Source organism: Gnatocerus cornutus, unplaced genomic scaffold (genome assembly GCF_029298725.1).
Source record: "Gnatocerus cornutus isolate USDA-ARS CGAHR unplaced genomic scaffold, icGnaCorn1.1 ctg00000300.1, whole genome shotgun sequence".
Lineage (NCBI taxonomy): Eukaryota > Metazoa > Arthropoda > Insecta > Coleoptera > Tenebrionidae > Gnatocerus > Gnatocerus cornutus.
In genome coordinates, this window is record NW_028275619.1 from 1 (window position 1) to 7,500 (window position 7,500).

Consider the following 7,500-nt stretch of genomic DNA (forward strand, 5'->3'; position numbering starts at 1 on the left):
TTCAAGGATTATTAGGACTCGAATGCTGTCGACCATGTTTTGTAAAAAAAGTTTTTTACGTTTTTACGGCAATTTGACTGAACGCTACAGTTTCGAAAAAAAGTCGGAACTGTGGCGTTCGATCGAAATTTTTCCAAGTCCGAAGTCGAAACTGTAGCGGTCGACCAAAATTTTTCTAAGTCCGATTCGAAACTGAGGCGTTCGACCGAAATTTTTCCAAGTCCAATTCGAAACTGTAGCGTTCGAACAAAATTTTTCTAAGTCCGAAGTCGAAACTGTAGCGTTCGGCGCTCATTCGTCTAAGTCCGAACTCGGAAGTGTAGCGGTTGACAAATTTACATTGACCAAAAGTCCGAGAAAAATCGAAATTAAATCCAAACGAACAAATGTTTGGGTCGAACTAGCATCGATAGAAGGTAGATTTTATAATTTCAAGCTCCTAATTAAACGGGATCTAAAACCCTCTGGAAACTGAGGCGTTCGAAATTTTGATGAAAATTTTTCTAAGTCCGAAATAGGAACTGTGGCGGTCGAGCGAAATTTTTCTAAGTCCGTAGTCGAAACTGAGGTGTTCGAATTTTTGATAAAAATTTTTCTAAGTCTCATGTTGGAACTGTGGCGGTCGAGCGAAATTTTTCCAAGTCCGAAGTCGAAACTGTAGCGTTCGAACGAAATTTTTCTAAGTCCGAAGTCGAAACTGTAGCGTTCGTCGCTCATTCGTCTAAGTCCGAAGTCGGAAGTGTAGCGGTTGACAAATTTACATTGACCAAAAGTACGAGAAAAATCGAAATTAAATGCAAACGAACAAATGTTTGGGTCGAACTAACATCGATAGAAGGTAGATTTTATAATTTCAAGCTTCTAATTAAACGGGATCTAAAACCCTCTGGAAACTGAGGCGTTCGAAATTTTGATGAAAATTTTTCTAAGTCCGAAATAGGAACTGTGGCGGTCGAGCGAAATTTTTCTAAGTCCGTAGTCGAAACTGAGGTGTTCGAATTTTTGATAAAAATTTTTCTAAGTCTCATGTTGGAACTGTGGCGGTCGAGCGAAATTTTTCCAAGTCCGAAGTCGAAACTGTAGCGTTCGAACGAAATTTTTCTAAGTCCGAAGTCGAAACTGTAGCGGTCGACCAAAATTTTTCTAAGTCCGATTCGAAACTGAGGCGTTCGACCGAAATTTTTCTAAGTCCAATTCGAAACTGTGGCGGTCGAGCGAAATTTTTCTAAGTCCGAAGTCGAAACTGTAGCGTTCGGCGCTCATTCGTCTAAGTCCGAAGTCGGAAGTGTAGCGGTTGATAAATTTACATTGACCAAAAGTCCCAGAAAAATCGAAATTAAATGCAAACGAACAAAAGTTACGGTCGAACTAACACCAAACAAGGGTGGCTGTGATAATTTCAAACCCCTAACTAAACGGGATCTAAAACCCTCTGGAAACTGAGGCGTTCGAAATTTTGATGAAAATTATTCTAAGTCCGAAGTCGGAACTGAGGTGTTCGGTCGAAATGCCGTAAAAACGTAAAAAATATTTTTTTCAAAACACCGTTAACGGCATTCGAGTCCTAATGACCCTTGAAATTGATCTGCGAAATCAGAATTTTAAAATTCCGTCTCTAAGTACCCAAACGGACTTTTGCACCGAGCGATCAGACCGATTTACCCGACCCCTCGCCCATAGCGAGCGGCCGGCGCGCTATGGGATTTCGACCGTTTCGCGCATCGAGTGATTCAGAGCTGAACGCTGCCGCGCTGGCATATATAGGGATAGTAGTGGTGGTATGTAGCAGCGGACAAAAGCGTACGATCGAAATGTGATTTTATGTGCGTCCGATTATCTTGTTACCTCTCGTACACCGCGACTTACCCGTAGTTGGGACGATGGCCGGAATGTGTACCCTGTGGACCCACCATCGTTTGAGGGATGACAAATCTTGCCATTGACCATGCACAGCGAGATTGCGGATGCGGCGAGCGTTTCTATGTTAGCGGTCCAAATGCAATCAAAGATTTTATGTGTTCGTGTCAGAACGACCAAAAATTAACAAATGCGTCAACTCACTAAAGTCCGAGCGAGAATTTTGAAATAAATAAAATTTCATAAACTCGTAACGTGTGAATATTTCTAAAGAGAAATCTCACAATAAACCGTCGCTTTCAATCTAGCGAAGAGTATGGAGAATGTTTGAACTTTTGCTTGTCGACGACGATATTTTTTCTTTACGATAAAATTTCAAGTCGATGTGCCCAAAAATCTCTAAATTTTGAACTGGGAAATTATTTCTTCGTCCGATGAATCGCATTGATCTCTGTTTTTGACGAAAAAAAGACGGATAAAATGCAGCATTCAATCAAGGATATAAAATAAAAGAAAAATTTTCCGTAAAAACTATATTACAATGGAGGATTATGTTTCTACTTTTCGTCCGATGAGTCGCAACAAAAATAAGTAATCCATCCGTCGTTGTTCGTTTAGTCGATCTGAATGCACTGTAAAAATTTATTAAAGTAAAATGTTACGTTTGCATTTCATGAATTTTGACAAACGTGTACCGAAATGTGTACAAATTATTTATTTCGACGACGACGACAACTTAGAACGGATGAATAAAATTAATTGTTGCAAGATTCAAACAAGGATGAAAAAGTCATAGAAAATTATTCCGTAACCATGATATTGGATTATTTTTTCTTCACTCTCTCCTCCGATGAGTCGCAACAAATAAAAATCCATAAATCAATTCATCCGTCGTTGTTCGTTTAGTCGATCTGAATGCACTGTAAAAATTTATTAAAGTAAAAATGTTACGTTGCATTTCATGAATTTTGACAAACGTGTACCCCGAAGTGTGTACAAATTATTTATTTCGACGACGACGACAACTTAGAACGGATGAATAAGAATAAAATTGTTGCAGGAGATTCAATCAAGGATGATGTGAAAAAAATGTCGAAAAATTTTCCATCCAGAAAGATCGCGTGGCGTTACGTCTCTTCTTACGAGGTTTTCGTTTCGCAGACACGCACACTTTCTTCAAAACAATAATAGGAAAGTGTTCAGTTTTTTATAAGAGCAGCAGGTGTCTTTCCGAAATTCTACGATTATTGTAGCTTATATGACTAGAAGGAAAGAAAGACTAAAACTCTCTTATTTTAAAACAAGAACGCAGTTCCCTGGTTGATCCTGCCAGTAGTCATATGCTTGTCTCAAAGATTAAGCCATGCATGTCTCAGTACAAGCCAAATTAAGGTGAAACCGCGAAAGGCTCATTAAATCAGTTATGGTTCCTTAGATCGTACCCACATTTACTTGGATAACTGTGGTAATTCTAGAGCTAATACATGCAAACAGAGCTCCAACCGGAAACGGAAGGAGCGCTTTTATTAGATCAAAACCAATCGGTGGCGGTCTCCGTCATCGTACAACTTGGTGACTCTGAATAACTTTACGCTGATCGCACGGTCTCGCACCGGCGACGCATCTTTCAAATGTCTGCCTTATCAACTGTCGATGGTAGGTTCTGCGCCTACCATGGTTGTAACGGGTAACGGGGAATCAGGGTTCGATTCCGGAGAGGGAGCCTGAGAAACGGCTACCACATCCAAGGAAGGCAGCAGGCGCGCAAATTACCCACTCCCGGCACGGGGAGGTAGTGACGAAAAATAACGATACGGGACTCATCCGAGGCCCCGTAATCGGAATGAGTACACTCTAAACCCTTTAACGAGGATCAATTGGAGGGCAAGTCTGGTGCCAGCAGCCGCGGTAATTCCAGCTCCAATAGCGTATATTAAAGTTGTTGCGGTTAAAAAGCTCGTAGTCGAATCTGTGTCCCGCGCCGCCGGTTCATCGTTCGCGGTGTCAACTGGCGTGCCGCGGGACGTCCTGCCGGTGGGCTTAGCTCGAGAGGGCGGCCCAACTCAATCCCGCCGCGGTGCTCTTCATTGAGTGTCGAGGTGGGCCGGCACGTTTACTTTGAACAAATTAGAGTGCTTAAAGCAGGCTAAAACTTCGCCTGAATACTGTGTGCATGGAATAATGGAATAGGACCTCGGTTCTATTTTGTTGGTTTTCGGAACCCCGAGGTAATGATTAATAGGAACGGATGGGGGCATTCGTATTGCGACGTTAGAGGTGAAATTCTTGGATCGTCGCAAGACGGACAGAAGCGAAAGCATTTGCCAAAAACGCTTTCATTGATCAAGAACGAAAGTTAGAGGTTCGAAGGCGATCAGATACCGCCCTAGTTCTAACCATAAACGATGCCAGCTAGCGATCCGCCGACGTTCTTCCGATGACTCGGCGGGCAGCTTCCGGGAAACCAAAGCTTTTGGGTTCCGGGGGAAGTATGGTTGCAAAGCTGAAACTTAAAGGAATTGACGGAAGGGCACCACCAGGAGTGGAGCCTGCGGCTTAATTTGACTCAACACGGGAAACCTCACCAGGCCCGGACACCGGAAGGATTGACAGATTGAGAGCTCTTTCTTGATTCGGTGGGTGGTGGTGCATGGCCGTTCTTAGTTGGTGGAGCGATTTGTCTGGTTAATTCCGATAACGAACGAGACTCTAGCCTGCTAAATAGGCGTATTTCGACATCCCAAAGGCCCGTCGATCCTGGGTTCGCCCGGTGGTCGTGCGCGGTTTTTACTGTCGGCGTACAAACAATTCTTCTTAGAGGGACAGGCGGCTTCTAGCCGCACGAGATTGAGCAATAACAGGTCTGTGATGCCCTTAGATGTTCTGGGCCGCACGCGCGCTACACTGAAGGAATCAGCGTGTCCTCCCTGACCGAGCGGTCCGGGTAACCCGCTGAACCTCCTTCGTGCTAGGGATTGGGGCTTGCAATTGTTCCCCATGAACGAGGAATTCCCAGTAAGCGTGAGTCATAAGCTCGCGTTGATTACGTCCCTGCCCTTTGTACACACCGCCCGTCGCTACTACCGATTGAATGATTTAGTGAGGTCTTCGGACCGGTACGCGATGGCGTTTCGACGTCGTCGATGTCGCTGGGAAGATGACCAAACTTGATCATTTAGAGGAAGTAAAAGTCGTAACAAGGTTTCCGTAGGTGAACCTGCGGAAGGATCATTAACGTGTCCTCGTACACACGAATTTTGACATATGTATAATTTATTATTATGCATTTTTATTTGATCGTGTCGATGTACACTTTATGTTTTTACAACACCGTCGTCGATGACATGGAGTCGACGGCACGATCTTTTGTCGTGCCGTTGCTTGTTTCTTTTTGAAACACCGTGTGTACGACGTTTTGAACTACGAATCGTACATATTCGGAAAAACAATAGCGTTACGCTGGCCCGCAGCGCCGGTCCTTGCGATCGAGTTTTTCACCTTTTTTGAACGAGAAAAACCGAATTCGCTCGGGCATACGGCTGTTTCTTCGGGTACCTAGATTTTTTGATTTTTTTTGTACTATCTCTCGATCTTTTCCAATGATGGAAAAAAGGAGGGACGCTTTCGGTTTTTCGACCGGATCGCGGAAAGTTGTGAACTCCACCGCGAAAGTCGAAAGACGTTAGAAGTCCTCTTTTTTCGGACACACGGAGAGGATGTAGCAGAGTAGTCGAGAAAGAAGAAAATCGCAGGTGTCGAATTAGGTTACGACTCCGTGGGTTTTAAATGATTTACGCCCGGCTACGGGACCGGCGAGAAACGCTCCCGATTTTACGATTCGCGTGAATGATGTTCGTCGTTAGACGCTTCAAAGAGTTTTTTGAAAGCGCCGTTAAACGAGCGATCACACACACATCACACCTTGCTTTTTTAATGTTTTTGGTAGATGTGGTAAAGTGATTTCGTTAGAAACGGTAAAATTCTCTTTACGGAGCGTACGACTGCACCATTTCAAAATTATATACACCGTCAATCGTCATTAAGTCACGATATAGAACGGTAAACTTGAGGATTTTATGTTAGACGCTCAGTCTGGCACGTCTATAGATTTTTTCGTCAAAATTCACGATCTGTCTTCGGTTTGGCGACGAAAAAATATAGAAAGAAAATTGAAACACGAACACAAAGACCGCCCGCGAAAATCTCTTTTCGCTTACGGCGGATACTAATTCGCTTTTTCATAACGAGTACGATGATGTAATGATGTGTTGATTCCGATCGATCAAAAACCGTCTCTTCGTCACACTTTTTAAAGTGCTTGACACACGCACACTAAATGAAAGACACAATAAAGGAAAACTACCGAAAATGTAGTTTATGAGAGAAAGCAGCATTATTTATTAAAATTATTGCTGAGAAAAAGGAAATTGGCAAATTCCTAATTAAAATCGTATCGAACATGTCCCATCTTCACACATACATGCTCGTACTTTGCGTGTAAAAGCGGAGACCGCGTGAAAAAGAAAAGTGCTTCTTTTTCGGTGCGCGGATACAAATTTGTGTTTGGGTTAATATTTTTTTTAATTTTTTCGTACGCGTAAAACTGAGACCGACGATCGCGTTCCCTTTCAGACGAGAAAGTACGGACGAAAGACAATTAAGAGCGAGAATCATAAATATCCATACCACAACACCGAAATTTTAGACGTGGCACGTTTCGGAACCACGAAGATCATTTTCGTTTCGGATGTACGCACGTACGCAAAAATTTTTGCAAGACGTGTATAGACAGCTGGACGATCGGCATGATCGGGGTTCTTGTGGAACGAGCGTTTAAATTTTAAAAAGATTACCCTGAACGGTGGATCACTTGGCTCGTGGGTCGATGAAGAACGCAGCTAATTGCGCGTCAACTTGTGAACTGCAGGACACATGAACATCGACATTTCGAACGCACATTGCGGTCCTCGGATATAATGTTCCCGGACCACTCCTGGCTGAGGGTCGTGTCAATTTCAAAGACTGCTCGGTTTTCGTTTTCGGACGAAAACGTCGGAGCGTGTTGGATGTGTTGCGACGCGTCGAATAGGTACTCATTAATGTACGTGATCGTCACTTACGTCACGATATAACGACGCACGCCTCGAACGTGTGCCGAGACGTTTACTCGAGCGTGTTTTTTCGTCAAAAAGGACGGGACGGGTATGCTTTGTATTTTTTTTTTACAAAGTCCGTCGGACGTCCACCTTGCGAATCATAAATACGAAAGTGTTTACGTCGGCACATGTTCTTGCGTGGTGTGTCGTAGAATCGTGTGTTTGTGTGCGTTTCTCGTGCAGCGAGTAAATTTGCGCGACATCTTAAGACGCGAAAGCGACCAACTACTACTTGTTGTAGTTGTTGGCTGGTCTTTCGGCGTAGCACGTCCTATTTCTTCAACATGTCGTCATTTAAAAAAAAAAATGGCGTTTTAAGGTTGAGAACGTTATAGACGGTCGTCGTGTCCGAGACGTGTAATGCAAATCGCGACAGACGTCAGATCGTAAGCGTTTCTGTAAACTTAGCCATTTTTTAAAAAGAAAAATGACGAACACGTATAGCAAGGAATGGGAGACGTGTCGTGATCGTCGAAATGACCGAATG

General features: G+C 43.4%; 2 non-coding genes across 2 annotated transcripts; both read left to right on the plus strand.

Moving 5' to 3' along the window:
* The first annotated feature begins 3,170 nt into the window (after positions 1 to 3,170).
* Positions 3,171 to 5,091, plus strand: LOC148165493 (small subunit ribosomal RNA). The gene has a single exon (XR_015771422.1). It is a non-coding gene; the product is annotated as a small subunit ribosomal RNA (ribosomal RNA).
* Positions 5,092 to 6,707: 1,616 nt separating this feature from the next.
* LOC148165494 (5.8S ribosomal RNA) lies at positions 6,708 to 6,864 on the plus strand. Its single transcript, XR_015771420.1, has one exon. It is a non-coding gene; the product is annotated as a 5.8S ribosomal RNA (ribosomal RNA).
* The last annotated feature ends 636 nt before the right edge of the window (positions 6,865 to 7,500 follow it).